Raw genomic sequence first — 23,264 nt, forward strand, 5'->3', positions numbered from 1 at the left:
AGAAAGCACGAGCGAGAGAGAGAGAAAGCACGAGCGAGAGAGAGAACGACCGAGAGAGAGAGGGAGAGAACGACCGAGAGAGAGAGAAAGCACGAGCGAGAGAGAAAGCACGAGCGAGAGAGAAAGCACGAGCGAGAGAGAGAAAGCACGAGCGAGAGAGAGAAAGCACGAGCGAGAGAGAAAGCACGAGCGAGAGAGAGAAAGCACGAGCGAGAGAGAGAACGACCGAGAGAGAGAGAACGACCGAGAGAGAGAGAAAGCACGAGCGAGAGAAAGCACGAGCGAGAGAAAGAGAAAGCACGAGCGAGAGAAAGAGAAAGCACGAGCGAGAGAGAGAGAAAGCACGAGCGAGAGAGAGAGAAAGCACGAGCGAGAGACAGAGAGAAAGCACGAGCGAGTGAGAGAGAAAGCACGAGCGAGTGAGAGAGAAAGCACGAGCGAGTGAGAGAGAAAGCACGAGCGAGTGAGAGAGATAGCACGAGCGAGTGAGAGAGAAAGCACGAGCGAGTGAGAGAGAAAGCACGAGCGAGAGAGAAAGCACGAGCGAGTGAGAGAGAAAGCAAGCGCGAGTGAGAGAGAAAGCAAGAGCGAGTGAGAGAGAAAGCACGAGCGAGTGCGAGAGAAAAAGTACGAGCGAGAGAAAGCACGAGCGAGTGCGAGAGAAAAAGCACGAGCGAGTGAGAGAGAAAGCACGAGCGAGAGAGAGAGAAAGCACGAGCGGGAGAGAGAAAGCACGAGCGAGAGGGGGAGAAAGCACGAGCGAGAGAGAGAGAAAGCACGAGCGAGAGACAGAGAGAAAGCACGAGCGAGTGAGAGAGAAAGCACGAGCGAGAGAGAGAGAAAGCACGAGCGAGAGAGAGAGAAAGCACGAGCGAGAGAGAGAAAGCACGAGCGAGAGAGAGAGAGAAAGCACGAGCGAGAGAGAGAAAGCACGAGCGAGAGAGGGAGAAAGCACGAGCGAGAGAGAGAAAGCACGAGCGAGAGAGAGAGAAAGCACGAGCGAGAGAGAAAGCACGAGCGAGAGAGAGAGAAAGCACGAGCGAGAGAGAAAGCACGAGCGAGAGAGAGAGAAAGCACGAGCGAGAGGGAGAAAGCACGAGCGAGAGAGGGAGAAAGCACGAGCGAGAGAGAGAAAGCACGAGCGAGAGAGAGAAAGCACGAGCGAGAGAGATAGAAAGCACGAGCGAGAGAGGGAGAAAGCACGAGCGAGAGAGAGAAAGCACGAGCGAGAGAGAGAAAGCACGAGCGAGAGAGAGAGAAAGCACGAGCGAGTGAGAGAAAGCACGAGTGAGTGAGAGAGAAAGCACGAGCGAGAGAGAGAACGACCGAGAGAGAACGACCGAGAGAGAAAGCACGAGCGAGAGAAAGAGAAAGCACGAGCGAGAGAGAGAGCAAGCACGAGCGAGAGAGAGAAAGCACGAGCGAGAGAGAGAGAGAAAGCACGAGCGAGTGAGAGAGAAAGCACGAGCGAGAGAGAAAGCACGAGCGAGAGAGAGAAAGCACGAGCGAGTGAGAGAGAAAGCACGAGCGAGAGAGAGAGAAAGCACGAGCGAGAGAGAGAGAAAGCACGAGTGAGAGAGAGAGAAAGCACGAACGAGTGAGAGAAAGCACGAGCGAGTGAGAGAGAAAGCACGAGCGAGAGAGAGAGAAAGCACGAGCGAGAGAGAGAGAAAGCACGAGCGAGAGAGAGAGAAAGCACGAGCGAGTGAGAGAAAGCACGAGCGAGAGAGAGAGAAAGCACGAGCGAGAGAGAGAGAAAGCAGGAGCGAGTGAGAGAAAGCACGAGCGAGTGAGAGAGAAAGCACGAGCGAGAGAGAGAACGACCGAGAGAGAGAGAACGACCGAGAGAGAAAGCACGAGCGAGAGAAAGAGAAAGCACGAGCGAGAGAGAGAGCAAGCACGAGCGAGAGAGAGAAAGCACGAGCGAGTGAGAGAGAAAGCACGAACGAGTGAGAGAGAAAGCACGAGCGAGAGAGAAAGCACGAGCGAGTGAGAGAGAAAGCACGAGCGAGAGAGAGAGAAAGAACGAGCGAGAGAGAGAGAAAGCACGAGCGAGTTAGAGAGAAAGCACGAGCGAGTGAGAGAGAAAGCACGAGCGAGAGAGAAAGCACGAGCGAGAGAGAGAGAAAGCACGAGCGAGAGAGAAAGCACGAGCGAGTGAGAGAGAAAGCACGAGCGAGAGAGAGAGAAAGCACGAGCGAGAGAGAGAGAAAGCACGAGCGAGTGAGAGAGAAAGCACGAGCGAGAGAGAGAGAAAGCACGAGTGAGAGAAAGTACGAGCGAGAGAGAAAGCACGAGCGAGTGAGCGAGAAAGCACGAGCGAGAGAAAGCACGAGCGAGAGAGAAAGCACGAGCGAGTGAGAGAGAAAGCACGAGCGAGAGAGGGAGAAAGCACGAGCGAGTGAGAGAGAAAGCACGAGCGAGAGAAAGCACGAGCGAGAGAGAGAGAAAGCACGAGCGAGTGAGAGAGAAAGCAAGAGCGAGTGAGAGAGAAAGCAAGAGCGAGTGCGAGAGAAAGCACGAGCGAGTGAGAGAGAAAGCACGAGCGAGAGAGAAAGCACGAGCGAGTGAGAGAGAAAGCACGAACGAGTGAGAGAGAAAGCACGAGCGAGAGAGAAAGCACGAGCGAGTGAGAGAGAAAGCACGAGCGAGAGAGAGAGAAAGAACGAGCGAGAGAGAGAGAAAGCACGAGCGAGAGAGAGAAAGCACGAGCGAGCGAGAGAGAAAGCACGAGCGAGAGAGAGAGAAAGCAAGAGCGAGTGAGAGAGAAAACACGAGCGAGAGAGAAAGCACGAGTGAGTGAGAGAAAGCACGAGCGAGAGAGAGAGAAAAAGTACGAGCGAGAGAAAGCACGAGCGAGAGAGAAAGCACGAGCGAGAGAGAGAGAAAGCACGAGCGAGAGAAAGAGAAAGCACGAGCGAGAGAGAGAGCAAGCACGAGCGAGAGAGAGAAAGCACGAGCGAGTGAGAGAGAAAGCACGAACGAGTGAGAGAGAAAGCACGAGCGAGAGAGAGAGAAAGCACGAGCGAGAGAGAAAGCACGAGCGAGTGAGAGAGAAAGCACGAGCGAGAGAGAGAGAAAGCACGAGCGAGAGAGAGAGAAAGCACGAGCGAGTGAGAGAGAAAGCACGAGCGAGAGAGAGAGAAAGCACGAGTGAGAGAAAGTACGAGCGAGAGAGAAAGCACGAGCGAGTGAGCGAGAAAGCACGAGCGAGAGAAAGCACGAGCGAGAGAGAAAGCACGAGCGAGTGAGAGAGAAAGCACGAGCGAGAGAGGGAGAAAGCACGAGCGAGTGAGAGAGAAAGCACGAGCGAGAGAAAGCACGAGCGAGAGAGAGAGAAAGCACGAGCGAGTGAGAGAGAAAGCAAGAGCGAGTGAGAGAGAAAGCAAGAGCGAGTGCGAGAGAAAGCACGAGCGAGTGAGAGAGAAAGCACGAGCGAGAGAGAAAGCACGAGCGAGTGAGAGAGAAAGCACGAACGAGTGAGAGAGAAAGCACGAGCGAGAGAGAAAGCACGAGCGAGTGAGAGAGAAAGCACGAGCGAGAGAGAGAGAAAGCACGAGCGAGAGAGAGAAAGCACGAGCGAGCGAGAGAGAAAGCACGAGCGAGAGAGAGAGAAAGCAAGAGCGAGTGAGAGAGAAAACACGAGCGAGAGAGAAAGCACGAGTGAGTGAGAGAAAGCACGAGCGAGAGAGAGAGAAAAAGTACGAGCGAGAGAAAGCACGAGCGAGAGAGAAAGCACGAGCGAGAGAGAGAGAAAGCACGAGCGAGAGAGAGAACGACCGAGAGAGAGAGGGAGAGAACGACCGAGAGAGAGAGAAAGCACGAGCGAGAGAGAAAGCACGAGCGAGAGAGAAAGCACGAGCGAGAGAGAGAAAGCACGAGCGAGAGAGAGAAAGCACGAGCGAGAGAGAAAGCACGAGCGAGAGAGAGAAAGCACGAGCGAGAGAGAGAACGACCGAGAGAGAGAGAACGACCGAGAGAGAGAGAAAGCACGAGCGAGAGAAAGCACGAGCGAGAGAAAGAGAAAGCACGAGCGAGAGAAAGAGAAAGCACGAGCGAGAGAGAGAGAAAGCACGAGCGAGAGAGAGAGAAAGCACGAGCGAGAGACAGAGAGAAAGCACGAGCGAGTGAGAGAGAAAGCACGAGCGAGTGAGAGAGAAAGCACGAGCGAGTGAGAGAGAAAGCACGAGCGAGTGAGAGAGATAGCACGAGCGAGTGAGAGAGAAAGCACGAGCGAGTGAGAGAGAAAGCACGAGCGAGAGAGAAAGCACGAGCGAGTGAGAGAGAAAGCAAGCGCGAGTGAGAGAGAAAGCAAGAGCGAGTGAGAGAGAAAGCACGAGCGAGTGCGAGAGAAAAAGTACGAGCGAGAGAAAGCACGAGCGAGTGCGAGAGAAAAAGCACGAGCGAGTGAGAGAGAAAGCACGAGCGAGAGAGAGAGAAAGCACGAGCGGGAGAGAGAAAGCACGAGCGAGAGGGGGAGAAAGCACGAGCGAGAGAGAGAGAAAGCACGAGCGAGAGACAGAGAGAAAGCACGAGCGAGTGAGAGAGAAAGCACGAGCGAGAGAGAGAGAAAGCACGAGCGAGAGAGAGAGAAAGCACGAGCGAGAGAGAGAAAGCACGAGCGAGAGAGAGAGAGAAAGCACGAGCGAGAGAGAGAAAGCACGAGCGAGAGAGGGAGAAAGCACGAGCGAGAGAGAGAAAGCACGAGCGAGAGAGAGAGAAAGCACGAGCGAGAGAGAAAGCACGAGCGAGAGAGAGAGAAAGCACGAGCGAGAGAGAAAGCACGAGCGAGAGAGAGAGAAAGCACGAGCGAGAGGGAGAAAGCACGAGCGAGAGAGGGAGAAAGCACGAGCGAGAGAGAGAAAGCACGAGCGAGAGAGAGAAAGCACGAGCGAGAGAGAGAGAAAGCACGAGCGAGAGAGGGAGAAAGCACGAGCGAGAGAGAGAAAGCACGAGCGAGAGAGAGAAAGCACGAGCGAGAGAGAGAGAAAGCACGAGCGAGTGAGAGAAAGCACGAGTGAGTGAGAGAGAAAGCACGAGCGAGAGAGAGAACGACCGAGAGAGAACGACCGAGAGAGAAAGCACGAGCGAGAGAAAGAGAAAGCACGAGCGAGAGAGAGAGCAAGCACGAGCGAGAGAGAGAAAGCACGAGCGAGAGAGAGAGAGAAAGCACGAGCGAGTGAGAGAGAAAGCACGAGCGAGAGAGAAAGCACGAGCGAGAGAGAGAAAGCACGAGCGAGTGAGAGAGAAAGCACGAGCGAGAGAGAGAGAAAGCACGAGCGAGAGAGAGAGAAAGCACGAGTGAGAGAGAGAGAAAGCACGAACGAGTGAGAGAAAGCACGAGCGAGTGAGAGAGAAAGCACGAGCGAGAGAGAGAGAAAGCACGAGCGAGAGAGAGAGAAAGCACGAGCGAGAGAGAGAGAAAGCACGAGCGAGTGAGAGAAAGCACGAGCGAGAGAGAGAGAAAGCACGAGCGAGAGAGAGAGAAAGCAGGAGCGAGTGAGAGAAAGCACGAGCGAGTGAGAGAGAAAGCACGAGCGAGAGAGAGAACGACCGAGAGAGAGAGAACGACCGAGAGAGAAAGCACGAGCGAGAGAAAGAGAAAGCACGAGCGAGAGAGAGAGCAAGCACGAGCGAGAGAGAGAAAGCACGAGCGAGTGAGAGAGAAAGCACGAACGAGTGAGAGAGAAAGCACGAGCGAGAGAGAAAGCACGAGCGAGTGAGAGAGAAAGCACGAGCGAGAGAGAGAGAAAGAACGAGCGAGAGAGAGAGAAAGCACGAGCGAGTTAGAGAGAAAGCACGAGCGAGTGAGAGAGAAAGCACGAGCGAGAGAGAAAGCACGAGCGAGAGAGAGAGAAAGCACGAGCGAGAGAGAAAGCACGAGCGAGTGAGAGAGAAAGCACGAGCGAGAGAGAGAGAAAGCACGAGCGAGAGAGAGAGAAAGCACGAGCGAGTGAGAGAGAAAGCACGAGCGAGAGAGAGAGAAAGCACGAGTGAGAGAAAGTACGAGCGAGAGAGAAAGCACGAGCGAGTGAGCGAGAAAGCACGAGCGAGAGAAAGCACGAGCGAGAGAGAAAGCACGAGCGAGTGAGAGAGAAAGCACGAGCGAGAGAGGGAGAAAGCACGAGCGAGTGAGAGAGAAAGCACGAGCGAGAGAAAGCACGAGCGAGAGAGAGAGAAAGCACGAGCGAGTGAGAGAGAAAGCAAGAGCGAGTGAGAGAGAAAGCAAGAGCGAGTGCGAGAGAAAGCACGAGCGAGTGAGAGAGAAAGCACGAGCGAGAGAGAAAGCACGAGCGAGTGAGAGAGAAAGCACGAACGAGTGAGAGAGAAAGCACGAGCGAGAGAGAAAGCACGAGCGAGTGAGAGAGAAAGCACGAGCGAGAGAGAGAGAAAGAACGAGCGAGAGAGAGAGAAAGCACGAGCGAGAGAGAGAAAGCACGAGCGAGCGAGAGAGAAAGCACGAGCGAGAGAGAGAGAAAGCAAGAGCGAGTGAGAGAGAAAACACGAGCGAGAGAGAAAGCACGAGTGAGTGAGAGAAAGCACGAGCGAGAGAGAGAGAAAAAGTACGAGCGAGAGAAAGCACGAGCGAGAGAGAAAGCACGAGTGAGAGAGAGAGAAAGCACGAGCGAGAGAGAGAGAAAGCACGAGCGAGAGAGAGAGAAAGCACGAGCGAGAGAGAGAAAGCACGAGCGAGAGAGGGAGAAAGCACGAGCGAGAGAGAAAGCACGAGCGAGAGAGAGAGAAAGCACGAGCGAGAGAGAGAGAAAGCACGAGCGAGGGAGAGAGAAAGCACGAGCGAGTGAGAGAGAAAGCACGAGCGAGTGAGAGAGAAAGCACGAGCGAGTGAGAGAGAAAGCACGAGCGAGAGAGAGAAAGCACGAGCGAGAGAGAGAAAGCACGAGCGAGAGAGAGAGAAAGCACGAGCGAGAGAGAGAGAAAGCACGAGCGAGAGAGAGAGAGAAAGCACGAGCGGGAGAGAGAAAGCACGAGCGAGAGAGGGAGAAAGCACGAGCGAGAGAGAAAGCACGAGCGAGAGAGAGAGAAGGCACGAGCGAGAGAGAGAGAAAGCACGAGCGAGGGAGAGAGAAAGCACGAGCGAGAGAGAGAGAAAGCACGAGCGAGTGAGAGAGAAAGCACGAGCGAGAGAGAGAAAGGACGAGCGAGTGAGAGAGAAAGCACGAGCGAGAGAGAGAAAGCACAAGCGAGTGAGAGAGAAAGCACGAGTGAGAGAGAGAGAAAGCACGAGCGAGGGAGAGAGAAAGCACGAGCGAGAGAGAGAGAAAGCACGAGCGAGTGAGAGAGAAAGCACGAGCGAGTGAGAGAGAAAGCACGAGCGAGAGAGAGAAAGCACGAGCGAGTGAGAGAGAAAGCACGAGCGAGAGAGAGAGAAAGCACGAGCGAGTGAGAGAGAAAGCACGAGCGAGTGAGAGAGAAAGCACGAGCGAGTGAGAGAAAGCACGAGCGAGAGAGAGAAAGCACGAGCGAGTGAGAGAGAAAGCACGAGCGAGAGAGAGAGAAAGCACGAGCGAGTGAGAGAGAAAGCACGAGCGAGTGAGAGAGAAAGCACGAGCGAGTGAGAGAAAGCACGAGCGAGTGAGAGAGAAAGCACGAGCGAGAGAGAGAAAGCACGAGCGAGTGAGAGAGAAAGCACGAGCGAGAGAGAGAGAAAGCACGAGCGAGTGAGAGAGAAAGCACGAGCGAGTGAGAGAGAAAGCACGAGCGAGAGAGAGAGAAAGCACGAGCGAGAGAAAGCACGAGCGAGAGAAAGAGAAAGCACGAGCGAGAGAGAGAGAAAGCACGAGCGAGAGAGAGAGAAAGCACGAGCGAGAGAGAGAAAGCACGAGCGAGTGAGAGAGAAAGCACGAGCGAGAGAAAGCACGAGCGAGAGAAAGAGAAAGCACGAGCGAGAGAGAGAGAAAGCAAGAGCGAGAGAGAGAGAAAGCACGAGCGAGAGAGAGAGAAAGCACGAGCGAGAGAGAGAGAGAAAGCACGAGCGAGAGAGAGAGAGAAAGCACGAGCGAGTGAGAGAGAAAGCACGAGCGAGTGAGAGAGAAAGCACGAGCGAGAGAAAGCACGAGCGAGAGAAAGAGAAAGCACGAGCGAGAGAAAGAGAAAGCACGAGCGAGAGAGAGAGAAAGCACGAGCGAGAGAGAGAGAAAGCACGAGCGAGTGAGAGAGAAAGCACGAGCGAGAGAGAGAGAGAAAGCACGAGCGAGTGAGAGAGAAAGCACGAGCGAGTGAGAGAGAAAGCACGAGCGAGTGAGAGAGAAAGCACGAGCGAGTGAGAGAGAAAGCACGAGCGAGTGAGAGAAAGCACGAGCGAGTGAGAGAGAAAGCACGAGCGAGAGAGAGAGAGAGAGAAAGCACGAGCGAGAGAGAGAGAAAGCACGAGCGAGTGAGAGAGAAAGCACGAGCGAGTGAGAGAAAGCACGAGCGAGAGAGAGAGAGAGAGAAAGCACGAGCGAGTGAGAGAAAGCACGAGCGAGAGAGAGAGAAAGCACGAGCGAGTGAGAGAAAGCACGAGCGAGAGAGAGAGAAAGCACGAGCGAGTGAGAGAGAAAGCACGAGCGAGAGAGAGAGAAAGCACGAGCGAGTGAGAGAGAAAGCACGAGCGAGAGAGAAAGCACGAGCGAGAGAGAGAGAAAGCACGAGCGAGAGAGAGAGAAAGCACGAGCGAGTGAGAGAAAAACTACGATCGAGAAAGCACGAGCGAGTGAGCGAGAAAGCACGAGCGAGAGAAAGCACGAGCGAGAGAGAAAGCACGAGCGAGAGAGAAAGCACGAGCGAGTGAGAGAGAAAGCACGAGCGAGAGAGAGAGAAAGCACGAGCGAGAGAGAAAGCACGAGCGAGTGAGAGAGAAAGCACGAGCGAGAGAGAAAGCACGAGCGAGTGAGAGAGAAAGCACGAGCGAGAGAGAGAGAAAGAACGAGCGAGAGAGAGAGAAAGCACGAGCGAGAGAGAGAGAAAGCACGAGCGAGTGAGAGAGAAAGCACGAGCGAGAGAGAGAGAAAAAGTACGAGCGAGAGAGAAAGCACGAGCGAGAGAGAGAGAAAGCACGAGCGAGAGAGAGAGAAAGCACGAGCGAGAGAGAGAGAAAGCACGAGCGAGAGAGAGAGAAAGCACGAGCGAGAGAGAGAGAAAGCACGAGCGAGAGAGAGAGAAAGCACGAGCGAGAGAGAGAAAGCACGAGCGAGGGAGAGAGAAAGCACGAGCGAGCGAGAAAGCACGAGCGAGAGAGAGAAAGCACGAGCGAGAGAGAGAGAAAGCACGAGCGAGTGAGAGAGAAAGCACGAGCGAGAGAGAGAGAAAGCACGAGCGAGTGAGAGAGAAAGCACGAGCGAGTGAGAGAGAAAGCACGAGCGAGAGAGAAAGCACGAGCGAGAGAGAGAGAAAGCACGAGCGAGTGAGAGAAAGCACGAGCGAGAGAGAGAGAAAGCACGAGCGAGTGAGAGAACGACCGAGAGAGAGAGAACGACCGAGAGAGAAAGCACGAGCGAGAGAAAGAGAAAGCACGAGCGAGAGAGAGAGCAAGCACGAGCGAGAGAGAGAAAGCACGAGCGAGAGAGAGAGAGAAAGCACGAGCGAGTGAGAGAGAAAGCACGAGCGAGAGAGAAAGCACGAGCGAGAAAGCACGAGCGAGAGAGAGAAAGCACGAGCGAGTGAGAGAGAAAGCACGAGCGAGAGAGAGAGAAAGCACGAGCGAGAGAGAGAGAAAGCACGAGCGAGAGAGAGAGAAAGCACGAGCGAGAGAGAGAGAAAGCACGAGCGAGTGAGAGAAAGCACGAGCGAGTGAGAGAGAAAGCACGAGCGAGAGAGAGAGAAAGCACGAGCGAGAGAGAGAGAAAGCACGAGCGAGAGAGAGAGAAAGCACGAGCGAGTGAGAGAAAGCACGAGCGAGAGAGAGAGAAAGCACGAGCGAGAGAGAGAGAAAGCACGAGCGAGTGAGAGAAAGCACGAGCGAGTGAGAGAGAAAGCACGAGCGAGAGAGAGAACGACCGAAAGAGAGAGAACGACCGAGAGAGAAAGCACGAGCGAGAGAAAGCACGAGCGAGAGAAAGAGAAAGCACGAGCGAGAAAGAGAGCAAGCACGAGCGAGAGAGAGAAAGCACGAGCGAGTGAGAGAGAAAGCACGAGCGAGAGAGAGAGAAAGCACGAGCGAGAGAGAGAGAAAGCACGAGCGAGAGAGAGAGAAAGCACGAACGAGAGAGAGAGAAAGCACGAGCGAGAGAGAAAGCACGAGCGAGTGAGAGAGAAAGCACGAGCGAGAGAGAGAGAAAGCACGAGCGAGTTAGAGAGAAAGCACGAGCGAGTGAGAGAGAAAGCACGAGCGAGAGAGAAAGCACGAGCGAGAGAGAGAGAAAGCACGAGCGAGTGAGAGAGAAAGCACGAGCGAGAGAGAGAGAAAGCACGAGCGAGAGAGAGAGAAAGCACGAGCGAGAGAGAGAGAAAGCACGAGCGAGTGAGAGAGAAAGCACGAGCGAGAGAGAAAGCACGAGAGAGAGAGAAAGTACGAGCGAGAGAGAAAGCACGAGCGAGAGAAAGCACGAGCGAGAGAGAGAGAAAGCACGAGCGAGTGAGAGAGAAAGCAAGAGCGAGTGAGAGAGAAAGCAAGAGCGAGTGCGAGAGAAAGCACGAGCGAGTGAGAGAGAAAGCACGAGCGAGAGAGAAAGCACGAGCGAGTGAGAGAGAAAGCACGAACGAGTGAGAGAGAAAGCACGAGCGAGAGAGAAAGCACGAGCGAGTGAGAGAGAAAGCACGAGCGAGAGAGAGAGAAAGAACGAGCGAGAGAGAAAGCACGAGCGAGAGAGAGAGAAAGCACGAGCGAGTGAGAGAGAAAGCACGAGCGAGTGAGAGAGAAAGCACGAGCGAGTGAGAGAAAGCACGAGCGAGAGAGAGAAAGCACGAGCGAGTGAGAGAGAAAGCACGAGCGAGAGAGAGAGAAAGCACGAGCGAGTGAGAGAGAAAGCACGAGCGAGTGAGAGAGAAAGCACGAGCGAGTGAGAGAAAGCACGAGCGAGTGAGAGAGAAAGCACGAGCGAGAGAGAGAAAGCACGAGCAAGTGAGAGAGAAAGCACGAGCGAGAGAGAGAGAAAGCACGAGCGAGTGAGAGAGAAAGCACGAGCGAGTGAGAGAGAAAGCACGAGCGAGAGAGAGAGAAAGCACGAGCGAGAGAAAGCACGAGCGAGAGAAAGAGAAAGCACGAGCGAGAGAGAGAGAAAGCACGAGCGAGAGAGAGAGAAAGCACGAGCGAGAGAGAGAAAGCACGAGCGAGTGAGAGAGAAAGCACGAGCGAGTGAGAGAGAAAGCACGAGCGAGAGAAAGAGAAAGCACGAGCGAGAGAGAGAGAAAGCAAGAGCGAGAGAGAGAGAAAGCACGAGCGAGAGAGAGAGAAAGCACGAGCGAGAGAGAGAGAGAAAGCACGAGCGAGAGAGAGAGAGAAAGCACGAGCGAGTGAGAGAGAAAGCACGAGCGAGTGAGAGAGAAAGCACGAGCGAGAGAAAGCACGAGCGAGAGAAAGAGAAAGCACGAGCGAGAGAAAGAGAAAGCACGAGCGAGAGAGAGAGAAAGCACGAGCGAGAGAGAGAGAAAGCACGAGCGAGAGAGAGAGAAAGCACGAGCGAGTGAGAGAGAAAGCACGAGCGAGAGAGAGAGAGAAAGCACGAGCGAGTGAGAGAGAAAGCACGAGCGAGTGAGAGAGAAAGCACGAGCGAGTGAGAGAGAAAGCACGAGCGAGTGAGAGAGAAAGCACGAGCGAGTGAGAGAAAGCACGAGCGAGTGAGAGAGAAAGCACGAGCGAGAGAGAGAGAGAGAGAAAGCACGAGCGAGTGAGAGAGAGAGAGAAAGCACGAGCGAGAGAGAGAGAAAGCACGAGCGAGTGAGAGAGAAAGCACGAGCGAGTGAGAGAAAGCACGAGCGAGAGAGAGAGAGAGAGAAAGCACGAGCGAGTGAGAGAAAGCACGAGCGAGAGAGAGAGAAAGCACGAGCGAGTGAGAGAAAGCACGAGCGAGAGAGAGAGAAAGCACGAGCGAGTGAGAGAGAAAGCACGAGCGAGAGAGAGAGAAAGCACGAGCGAGTGAGAGAGAAAGCACGAGCGAGAGAGAAAGCACGAGCGAGAGAGAGAGAAAGCACGAGCGAGAGAGAGAGAAAGCACGAGCGAGTGAGAGAAAAACTACGATCGAGAAAGCACGAGCGAGTGAGCGAGAAAGCACGAGCGAGAGAAAGCACGAGCGAGAGAGAAAGCACGAGCGAGAGAGAAAGCACGAGCGAGTGAGAGAGAAAGCACGAGCGAGAGAGAGAGAAAGCACGAGCGAGAGAGAAAGCACGAGCGAGTGAGAGAGAAAGCACGAGCGAGAGAGAAAGCACGAGCGAGTGAGAGAGAAAGCACGAGCGAGAGAGAGAGAAAGAACGAGCGAGAGAGAGAGAAAGCACGAGCGAGAGAGAGAGAAAGCACGAGCGAGTGAGAGAGAAAGCACGAGCGAGAGAGAGAGAAAAAGTACGAGCGAGAGAGAAAGCACGAGCGAGAGAGAGAGAAAGCACGAGCGAGAGAGAGAGAAAGCACGAGCGAGAGAGAGAGAAAGCACGAGCGAGAGAGAGAGAAAGCACGAGCGAGAGAGAGAGAAAGCACGAGCGAGAGAGAGAGAAAGCACGAGCGAGAGAGAGAGAAAGCACGAGCGAGAGAGAGAGAAAGCACGAGCGAGAGAGAGAGAAAGCACGAGCGAGAGAGAGAAAGCACGAGCGAGGGAGAGAGAAAGCACGAGCGAGCGAGAAAGCACGAGCGAGAGAGAGAAAGCACGAGCGAGAGAGAGAGAAAGCACGAGCGAGTGAGAGAGAAAGCACGAGCGAGAGAGAGAGAAAGCACGAGCGAGTGAGAGAGAAAGCACGAGCGAGTGAGAGAGAAAGCACGAGCGAGAGAGAAAGCACGAGCGAGAGAGAGAGAAAGCACGAGCGAGTGAGAGAAAGCACGAGCGAGAGAGAGAGAAAGCACGAGCGAGTGAGAGAACGACCGAGAGAGAGAGAACGACCGAGAGAGAAAGCACGAGCGAGAGAAAGAGAAAGCACGAGCGAGAGAGAGAGCAAGCACGAGCGAGAGAGAGAAAGCACGAGCGAGAGAGAGAGAGAAAGCACGAGCGAGTGAGAGAGAAAGCACGAGCGAGAGAGAAAGCACGAGCGAGAGAGAAAGCACGAGCGAGAGAGAGAAAGCACGAGCGAGTGAGAGAGAAAGCACGAGCGAGAGAGAGAGAAAGCACGAGCGAGAGAGAGAGAAAGCACGAGCGAGAGAGAGAGAAAGCACGAGCGAGTGAGAGAAAGCACGAGCGAGTGAGAGAGAAAGCACGAGCGAGAGAGAGAGAAAGCACGAGCGAGAGAGAGAGAAAGCACGAGCGAGAGAGAGAGAAAGCACGAGCGAGTGAGAGAAAGCACGAGCGAGAGAGAGAGAAAGCACGAGCGAGAGAGAGAGAAAGCACGAGCGAGTGAGAGAAAGCACGAGCGAGTGAGAGAGAAAGCACGAGCGAGAGAGAGAACGACCGAGAGAGAGAGAACGACCGAGAGAGAGAGAACGACCGAGAGAGAAAGCACGAGCGAGAGAAAGCACGAGCGAGAGAAAGAGAAAGCACGAGCGAGAAAGAGAGCAAGCACGAGCGAGAGAGAGAAAGCACGAGCGAGTGAGAGAGAAAGCACGAGCGAGAGAGAGAGAAAGCACGAGCGAGAGAGAGAGAAAGCACGAGCGAGAGAGAAAGCACGAACGAGAGAGAGAGAAAGCACGAGCGAGAGAGAAAGCACGAGCGAGTGAGAGAGAAAGCACGAGCGAGAGAGAGAGAAAGAACGAGCGAGAGAGAGAGAAAGCACGAGCGAGTTAGAGAGAAAGCACGAGCGAGTGAGAGAGAAAGCACGAGCGAGAGAGAAAGCACGAGCGAGAGAGAGAGAAAGCACGAGCGAGAGAGAAAGCACGAGCGAGTGAGAGAGAAAGCACGAGCGAGAGAGAGAGAAAGCACGAGCGAGAGAGAGAGAAAGCACGAGCGAGTGAGAGAGAAAGCACGAGCGAGAGAGAGAGAAAGCACGAGAGAGAGAGAAAGTACGAGCGAGAGAGAAAGCACGAGCGAGAGAAAGCACGAGCGAGAGAGAGAGAAAGCACGAGCGAGTGAGAGAGAAAGCAAGAGCGAGTGAGAGAGAAAGCAAGAGCGAGTGCGAGAGAAAGCACGAGCGAGTGAGAGAGAAAGCACGAGCGAGAGAGAAAGCACGAGCGAGTGAGAGAGAAAGCACGAACGAGTGAGAGAGAAAGCACGAGCGAGAGAGAAAGCACGAGCGAGTGAGAGAGAAAGCACGAGCGAGAGAGAGAGAAAGAACGAGCGAGAGAGAGAGAAAGCACGAGCGAGAGAGAGAAAGCACGAGCGAGCGAGAGAGAAAGCACGAGCGAGAGAGAGAGAAAGCAAGAGCGAGTGAGAGAGAAAGCACGAGCGAGAGAGAAAGCACGAGTGAGTGAGAGAAAGCACGAGCGAGTGAGAGAGAAAAAGTACGAGCGAGAGAGAAAGCACGAGCGAGAGAGAGAGAAAGCACGAGCGAGAGAGAGAGAAAGCACGAGCGAGAGAGAGAGAAAGCACGAGCGAGAGAGAGAAAGCACGAGCGAGAGAGAGAAAGCACGAGCGAGAGAGGGAGAAAGCACGAGCGAGAGAGAAAGAAAGAGCGAGAGAGAGAGAAAGCACGAGCGAGAGAGAGAGAAAGCACGAGCGAGGGAGAGAGAAAGCACGAGCGAGGGAGAGAGAAAGCACGAGCGAGAGAGAGAGAAAGCACGAGCGAGTGAGAGAGAAAGCACGAGCGAGAGAGAGAGAAAGCACGAGCGAGAGAGAGAGAAAGCACGAGCGAGAGAGGGAGAAAGCACGAGCGAGAGAGAAAGCACGAGCGAGAGAGAGAGAAAGCACGAGCGAGAGAGAGAGAAAGCACGAGCGAGGGAGAGAGAAAGCACGAGCGAGAGAGAGAGAAAGCACGAGCGAGTGAGAGAGAAAGCACGAGCGAGAGAGAGAAAGCACGAGCGAGTGAGAGAGAAAGCACGAGCGAGAGAGAGAAAGCACGAGCGAGTGAGAGAGAAAGCACGAGCGAGAGAGAGAGAAAGCACGAGCGAGGGAAAGAGAAAGCACGAGCGAGAGAGAGAGAAAGCACGAGCGAGTGAGAGAGAAAGCACGAGCGAGTGAGAGAGAAAGCACGAGCGAGAGAGAGAAAGCACGAGCGAGTGAGAGAGAAAGCACGAGCGAGAGAGAGAGAAAGCACGAGCGAGTGAGAGAGAAAGCACGAGCGAGTGAGAGAGAAAGCACGAGCGAGTGAGAGAAAGCACGAGCGAGAGAGAGAAAGCACGAGCGAGTGAGAGAGAAAGCACGAGCGAGAGAGAGAAAGCACGAGCGAGTGAGAGAGAAAGCACGAGCGAGTGAGAGAGAAAGCACGAGCGAGTGAGAGAAAGCACGAGCGAGAGAGAGAGAAAGCACGAGCGAGAGAGAGAAAGCACGAGCGAGTGAGAGAGAAAGCACGAGCGAGTGAGAGAGAAAGCACGAGCGAGTGAGAGAGAAAGCACGAGCGAGAGAGAGAGAAAGCACGAGCGAGAGAAAGCACGAGCGAGAGAAAGAGAAAGCACGAGCGAGAGAGAGAGAAAGCACGAGCGAGAGAGAGAAAGCACGAGCGAGAGAGAGAAAGCACGAGCGAGTGAGAGAGAAAGCACGAGCGAGAGAAAGCACGAGCGAGAGAAAGAGAAAGCACGAGCGAGAGAGAGAGAAAGCATGAGCGAGAGAGAGAGAAAGCACGAGCGAGAGAGAGAAAGCACGAGCGAGAGAGAGAGAGAAAGCACAAGCGAGTGAGAGAGAAAGCACGAGCGAGTGAGAGAGAAAGCACGAGCGAGTGAGAGAGAAAGCACGAGCGAGTGAGAGAGAAAGCACGAACGAGAGAAAGCACGAGCGAGAGAAAGAGAAAGCACGAGCGAGAGAGAGAGAAAGCACGAGCGAGAGAGAGAGAAAGCACGAGCGAGTGAGAGAGAAAGCACGAGCGAGAGAGAGAGAGAAAGCACGAGCGAGTGAGAGAGAAAGCACGAGCGAGTGAGAGAGAAAGCACGAGCGAGTGAGAGAGAAAGCACGAGCAAGTGAGAGAGAAAGCACGAGCGAGTGAGAGAAAGCACGAGCGAGTGAGAGAGAAAGCACGAGCGAGTGAGAGAGAAAGCACGAGCGAGAGAGAGAGAAAGCACGAGCGAGTGAGAGAAAGCACGAGCGAGAGAGAGAGAAAGCACGAGCGATTGAGAGAGAAAGCACGAGCGAGTGAGAGAGAAAGCACGAGCGAGTGAGAGAGAAAGCACGAGCGAGTGAGAGAGAAAGCACGAGCGAGTGAGAGAGAAAGCACGAGCGAGTGAGAGAGAAAGCACGAGCGAGAGAGAGAGAAAGCACGAGCGAGAGAGAGAGAAAGCACGAGCGAGTGAGAGAGAAAGCACGAGCGAGTGAGAGAGAAAGCACGAGCGAGAGAGAGAGAAAGCACGAGCGAGTGAGAGAGAAAGCACGAGCGAGAGAAAGCACGAGCGAGAGAAAGAGAAAGCACGAGCGAGAGAGAGAGAAAGCACGAGCGAGTGAGAGAGAAAGCACGAGCGAGAGAGAGAGAAAGCACGAGCGAGTGAGAGAGAAAGCACGAGCGAGTGAGAGAGAAAGCACGAGCGAGAGAAAGCACGAGCGAGAGAAAGAGAAAGCACGAGCGAGTGAGAGAGAAAGCACGAGCGAGAGAGAGAGAGAGAGAAAGCACGAGCGAGTGATAGAGAAAGCACGAGCGAGAGAGAGAGAAAGCACGAGCGAGAGAGAGAGAAAGCACGAGCGAGTGAGAGAGAAAGCACGAGCGAGTGAGAGAGAAAGCACGAGCGAGAGAAAGCACGAGCGAGAGAGAGAGAAAGCACGAGCGAGAGAGAGAGAAAGCACGAGCGAGAGAGAGAAAGCACGAGCGAGAGAGAGAGAGAAAGCACGAGCGAGTGAGAGAGAAAGCACGAGCGAGTGAGAGAAAGCACGAGCGAGAGAGAGAGAAAGCACGAGCGAGTGAGAGAGAAAGCACGAGCGAGAGAGAGAGAGAGAGAAAGCACGAGCGAGTGAGAGAGAGAGAGAAAGCACGAGCGAGTGAGAGAGAAAGCACGAGCGAGAGAGAGAGAAAGCACGAGCGAGTGAGAGAGAAAGCACGAGCGAGTGAGAGAAAGCACGAGCGAGAGAGAGAGAGAGAGAAAGCACGAGCGAGTGAGAGAGAAAGCACGAGCGAGTGAGAGAAAGCACGAGCGAGAGAGAGAGAGAGAGAAAGCACGAGCGAGTGAGAGAGAAAGCACGAGCGAGAGAGAAAGCACGAGCGAGAGAGAAAGCACGAGCGAGTGAGAGAGAAAGCACGAGCGAGAGAGAGAGAAAGCACGAGCGAGAGAGAAAGCACGAGCGAGTGAGAGAGAAAGCACGAGCGAGAGAGAAAGCACGAGCGAGTGAGAGAGAAAGCACGAGCGAGAGAGAGAGAAAGAACGAGCGAGAGAGAGAGAAAGCACGAGCGAGAGAGAGAGAAAGCACGAGCGAGAGAGAGAGAAAGCACGAGCGAGTGAGAGAGAAAGCACGAGCGAGAGAGAGAGAAAAAGTACGAGCGAGAGAAAGCACGAGCGAGAGAGAAAGCACGAGTGAGAGAGAGAGAAAGCACGAGCGAGAGAGAGAGAAAGCACGAGCGAGAGAGAGAGAAAGCACGAGCGAGAGAGAGAGAAAGCACGAGCGAGAGAGAGAGAAAGCACGAGCGAGAGAGAGAGAAAGCACGAGCGAGAGAGAGAGAAAGCACGAGCGAGAGAGAGAGAAAGCACGAGCGAGAGAGAAAGCACGAGCGAGAGAGAGAGAAAGCACGAGCGAGAGAGAGAAAGCACGAGCGAGGGAGAGAGAAAGCACGAGCGAGCGAGAGAAAGCACGAGCGAGAGAGAGAGAAAGCACGAGCGAGTGAGAGAGAAAGCACGAGCGAGTGAGAGAGAAAGCACGAGCGAGAGAGAGAGAAAGCACGAGCGAGTGAGAGAAAGCACGAGCGAGTGAGAGAGAAAGCACGAGCGAGAGAGAGAGAAAGCACGAGCGAGAGAGAGAAAGCACGAGCGAGAGAGAAAGCACGAGCGAGAGAGAGAAAGCACGAGCGAGAGAGAGAGAAAGCACGAGCGAGTGAGAGAGAAAGCACGAGCGAGAGAGAGAGAAAGCACGAGCGAGAGAGAGAGAAAGCACGAGCGAGTGAGAGAGAAAGCACGAGCGAGTGAGAGAGAAAGCACGAGCGAGTGAGAGAGAAAGCACGAGCGAGTGAGAGAAAGCACGAGCGAGAGAGAGAACGACCGAGAGAGAGAGAAAGCACGAGCGAGAGAGAGAACGACCGAGAGAGAGAGAAAGCACGAGCGAGAGAAAGCACGAGCGAGAGAGAGAGAAAGCACAAGCGAGTGAGAGAGAAAGCACGAGCGAGTGAGAGAGAAAGCACGAGCGAGTGAGAGAGAAAGCACGAGCGAGTGAGAGAGAAAGCACGAGCGAGTGAGAGAAAGCACGAGCGAGTGAGAGAGAAAGCACGAGCGAGTGAGAGAGAAAGCACGAGCGAGTGAGAGAGAAAGCACGAGCGAGAGAGAGAGAAAGCACGAGCGAGAGAGAGAGAAAGCACGAGCGAGTGAGAGAGAAAGCACGAGCGAGTGAGAGAAAGCACGAGCGAGTGAGAGAGAAAGCACGAGCGAGAGAGAGAGAAAGCACGAGCGAGTGAGATAGAAAGCACGAGCGAGTGAGAGAGAAAGCACGAGCGAGAGAGAGAGAGAAAGCACGAGCGAGTGAGAGAAAGCACGAGCGAGTGAGAGAGAAAGCACGAGCGAGAGAGAGAAAGCACGAGCGAGTGAGAGAAAGCACGAGCGAGTGAGAGAGAAAGCACGAGCGAGTGAGAGAGAAAGCACGAGCGAGAGAGAGAGAAAGCACGAGCGAGTGAGATAGAAAGCACGAGCGAGTGAGAGAGAAAGCACGAGCGAGAGAGAGAGAAAGCACGAGCGAGTGAGAGAGAAAGCACGAGCGAGTGAGAGAGAAAGCACGAGCGAGTGAGAGAGAAAGCACGAGCGAGAGAGAGAGAAAGCACGAGCGAGTGAGAGAGAAAGCACGAGCGAGTGAGAGAGAAAGCACGAGCGAGAGAGAGAGAAAGCACGAGCGAGTGAGAGAGAAAGCACGAGCGAGTGAGAGAGAAAGCACGAGCGAGAGAGAGAGAGAAAGCACGAGCGAGTGAGAGAGAAAGCACGAGCGAGAGAGAGAGAAAGCACGAGCGAGTGAGAAAGCACGAGCGAGAGAGGGAGAAAGCACGAGCGAGCGAGAGAGAAAGCACGAGCGAGTGAGAGAGAAAGCACGAGCGAGAGAGAGAGAAAGCACGAGCGAGTGAGAGAGAAAGCACGAGCGAGAGAGAGAGAAAGCACGAGCGAGAGAGAGAGAAAGCACGAGCGAGTGAGAGAGAAAGCACGAGCGAGAGAGAGAGAAAGCACGAGCGAGTGAGAGAGAAAGTACGAGCGAGAGAGAAAGCACGAGCGAGTGAGCGAGAAAGCACGAGCGAGAGAAAGCACGAGCGAGAGAGAAAGCACGAGCGAGTGAGAGAGAAAGCACGAGCGAGAGAGAGAGAAAGCACGAGCGAGAGAGAGAGAAAGCACGAGCGAGTGAGAGAGAAAGCACGAGCGAATGAGAGAGAAAGCACGAGCGAGAGAAAGCACGAGCGAGTGAGTGAGAAAGCACGAGCGAGAGAGAAAGCACGAGCGAGAGAGAAAGCACGAGCGAGTGAGCGAGAAAGCACGAGCGAGAGAAAGCACGAGCGAGAGAGAAAGCACGAGCGAGAGAGAAAGCACGAGCGAGAGAGAGAGAAAGCACGAGCGAGTGAGAGAGAAAGCACGAGCGAGAGAAAGCACGAGCGAGAGAGAAAGCACGAGCGAGAGAGAAAGCACGAGCGAGTGAGAGAGAAAGCACGAGCGAGAGAGAGAAAGCACGAGCGAGAGAAAGCACGAGCGAAAGAGAGAGAAAGCACGAGCGAGAGAGAAAGCACGAGCAAGAGAGAGAGAAAGCACGAGCGAGTGAGAGAGAAAGCACGAGCGAGAGAGAGAGAACGCACGAGCGAGTGAGAGAGAAAGCACGAGCGAGAAAGCACGAGCGAGTGAGAGAGAAAGCACGAGCAAGAGAGAGAGAAAGCACGAGCGAGTGAGATAGAAAGCACGAGCGAGTGAGAAAGCACGAGCGAGAGAGAGAGAAAGCACGAGCGAGAGAGAGAGAAAGCACGAGCGAGTGAGAGAGAAAGCACGAGCGAGAGAGAGAGAAAGCACGAGCGAGAGAGAAAGCACGAGCGAGAGAGAGAGAAAGCACGAGCGAGAGAGAGAGAAAGCACGAGCGAGAGAGAGAGAAAGCACGAGCGAGAGAGAGAGAAAGCACGAGCGAGAGAGAGAGAAAGCACGAGCGAGAGAGAAAGCACGAGCGAGAGAGAGAGAAAGCATGAGAGAGAGAAAGCACGAGCGAGAGAGAGAGAGAAAGCATGAGCGAGAGAGAGAAAGCACGAGCGAGAGAGAGAGAGAAAGCACGAGCGAGTGAGAGAGAAAGCACGAGCGAGTGAGAGAGAAAGCACGAGCGAGAGAAAGAGAAAGCACGAGCGAGAGAGAGAGAAAGCAGGAGCGAGAGAGAGAGAAAGCACGAGCGAGTGAGAGAGAAAGCACGAGCGAGAGAGAGAGAGAAAGCACGAGCGAGTGAGAGAGAAAGCACGAGCGAGTGAGAGAGAAAGCACGAGCGAGTGAGAGAGAAAGCACGAGCGAGTGAGAGAGAAAGCACGAGCGAGAGAGAGAGAAAGCACGAGCGAGAGAAAGCACGAGCGAGAGAAAGAGAAAGCACGAGCGAGAGAGAGAGAAAGCACGAGCGAGAGAGAAAGCACGAGCGAGAGAGAGAAAGCACGAGCGAGTGAGAGAGAAAGCACGAGCGAGAGAAAGCACGAGCGAGAGAAAGAGAAAGCACGAGCGAGAGAGAGAGAAAGCACGAGCGAGAGAGAGAGAAAGCACGAGCGAGAGAGAGAAAGCACGAGCGAGAGAGAGAGAGAAAGCACGAGCGAGTGAGAGAGAAAGCGCGAGCGAGTGAGAGAGAAAGCACGAGCGAGTGAGAGAGAAAGCACGAGCGAGAGAAAGCACGAGCGAGAGAAAGAGAAAGCACGAGCGAGAGAGAGAGAAAGCACGAGCGAGAGAGAGAGAAAGCACGAGCGAGTGAGAGAGAAAGCACGAGCGAGAGAGAGAGAGAAAGCACGAGCGAGTGAGAGAGAAAGCACGAGCGAGTGAGAGAGAAAGCACGAGCGAGTGAGAGAGAAAGCACGAGCGAGTGAGAGAGAAAGCACGAGCGAGTGAGAGAAAGCACGAGCGAGTGAGAGAGAAAGCACGAGCGAGTGAGAGAGAAAGCACGAGCGAGAGAGAGAGAAAGCACGAGCGAGTGAGAGAAAGCACGAGCGAGAGAGAGAGAAAGCACGAGCGATTGAGAGAGAAAGCACGAGCGAGTGAGAGAGAAAGCACGAGCGAGTGAGAGAGAAAGCACGAGCGAGTGAGAGAGAAAGCACGAGCGAGTGAGAGAGAAAGCACGAGCGAGTGAGAGAGAAAGCACGAGCGAGTGAGAGAGAAAGCACGAGCGAGTGAGAGAGAAAGCACGAGCGAGTGAGAGAGAAAGCACGAGCGAGTGAGAGAGAAAGCACGAGCGAGAGAGAGAGAAAGCACGAGCGAGAGAGAGAGAAAGCACGAGCGAGTGAGAGAGAAAGCACGAGCGAGTGAGAGAGAAAGCACGAGCAAGAGAGAGAGAAAGCACGAGCGAGTGAGAGAGAAAGCACGAGCGAGTGAGAGAGAAAGCACGAGCGAGAGAAAGCACGAGCGAGAGAAAGAGAAAGCACGAGCGAGAGAGAGAGAAAGCACGAGCGAGAGAAAGCACGAGCGAGAGAAAGAGAAAGCACGAGCGAGTGAGAGAGAAAGCACGAGCGAGAGAGAGAGAAAGCACGAGCGAGTGAGAGAGAAAGCACGAGCGAGTGAGAGAGAAAGCACGAGCGAGAGAGAAAGCACGAGCGAGAGAAAGAGAAAGCACGAGCGAGAGAGAGAGAAAGCACGAGCGAGAGAGAGAAAGCACGAGCGAGAGAAAGCACGAGCGAGAGAGAGAGAGAAAGCACGAGCGAGTGAGAGAGAAAGCACGAGCGAGTGATAGAAAGCACGAGCGAGTGAGAGAGAAAGCACGAGCGAGAGAGAGAGAGAAAGCACGAGCGAGTGAGAGAGAGAGAGAAAGCACGAGCGAGAGAAAGCACGAGCGAGTGAGAGAGAAAGCACGAGCGAGTGAGAGAAAGCACGAGCGAGAGAGAGAGAGAGAAAGCACGAGCGAGTGAGAGAGAAAGCACGAGCGAGAGAGAGAGAAAGCACGAGCGAGTGAGAGAGAAAGCACGAGCGAGTGAGAGAGAAAGCACGAGCGAGAGAGAGAGAAAGCACGAGCGAGAGAGAAAGCACGAGCGAGAGAGAGAGAAAGCACGAGCGAGAGAGAGAGAAAGCACGAGCGAGAGAGAAAGCACGAGCGAGAGAGAGAGAAAGCACGAGCGAGTGAGAGAGAAAGCACGAGCGAGAGAGAGAAAGCACGAGCGAGCGAGAGAAAGCACGAGCGAGAGAGAGAGAAAGCACGAGCGAGTGAGAGAGAAAGCACGAGCGAGTGAGAGAGAAAGCACGAGCGAGTGAGAGAGAAAGCACGAGCGAGAGAGAGAAAGCACGAGCGAGAGAGAAAGCACGAGCGAGTGAGAGAGAAAGCACGAGCGAGTGAGAGAGAAAGCACGAGCGAGAGAGAGAGAAAGCACGAGCGAGTGAGAGAGAAAGCACGAGCGAGTGAGAGAGAAAGCACGAGGCGAGAGAAAGCACGAGCGAGAGAAGAGAAAGCACGAGCGAGAGAGAGAGAAAGCACGAGCGAGAGAAAGCACGAGCGAGAGAAGAGAGAAAGCACGAGCGAGTGAGAGAGAAAGCACGAGCGAGTGAGAGAGAAAGCACGAGCGAGAGAAAGCACGAGCGAGGAGAAGAGAAGCACGAGCGAGTGAGAGAGAAAGCACGAGCGAGTGAGAGAGAAAGCACGAGCGAGTGAGAGAGAAAGCACGAGCGAGAGAGAGAGAAAGCACGAGCGAGAGAGAGAGAAAGCACGAGCGAGAGAGAGAAAGCACGAGCGAGGGAGAGAGAAAGCACGAGGAGCGAGAGAAAGCACGAGCGAGAGAGAGAGAAAGCACGAGCGAGT

General features: G+C 54.4%; 1 protein-coding gene across 1 annotated transcript in view; it reads right to left on the reverse strand.

Moving 5' to 3' along the window:
* Positions 1–23,264, reverse strand: part of LOC139266669 (serine/threonine-protein kinase MRCK alpha-like) — a 550,926-nt gene that overhangs the window by 101,051 nt on the left and 426,611 nt on the right. The gene's annotated exons all lie outside the window — the stretch shown is intronic.

The sequence above is a fragment of the Pristiophorus japonicus genome, chromosome 7, assembly GCF_044704955.1.
Source record: "Pristiophorus japonicus isolate sPriJap1 chromosome 7, sPriJap1.hap1, whole genome shotgun sequence".
Lineage (NCBI taxonomy): Eukaryota > Metazoa > Chordata > Chondrichthyes > Pristiophoridae > Pristiophorus > Pristiophorus japonicus.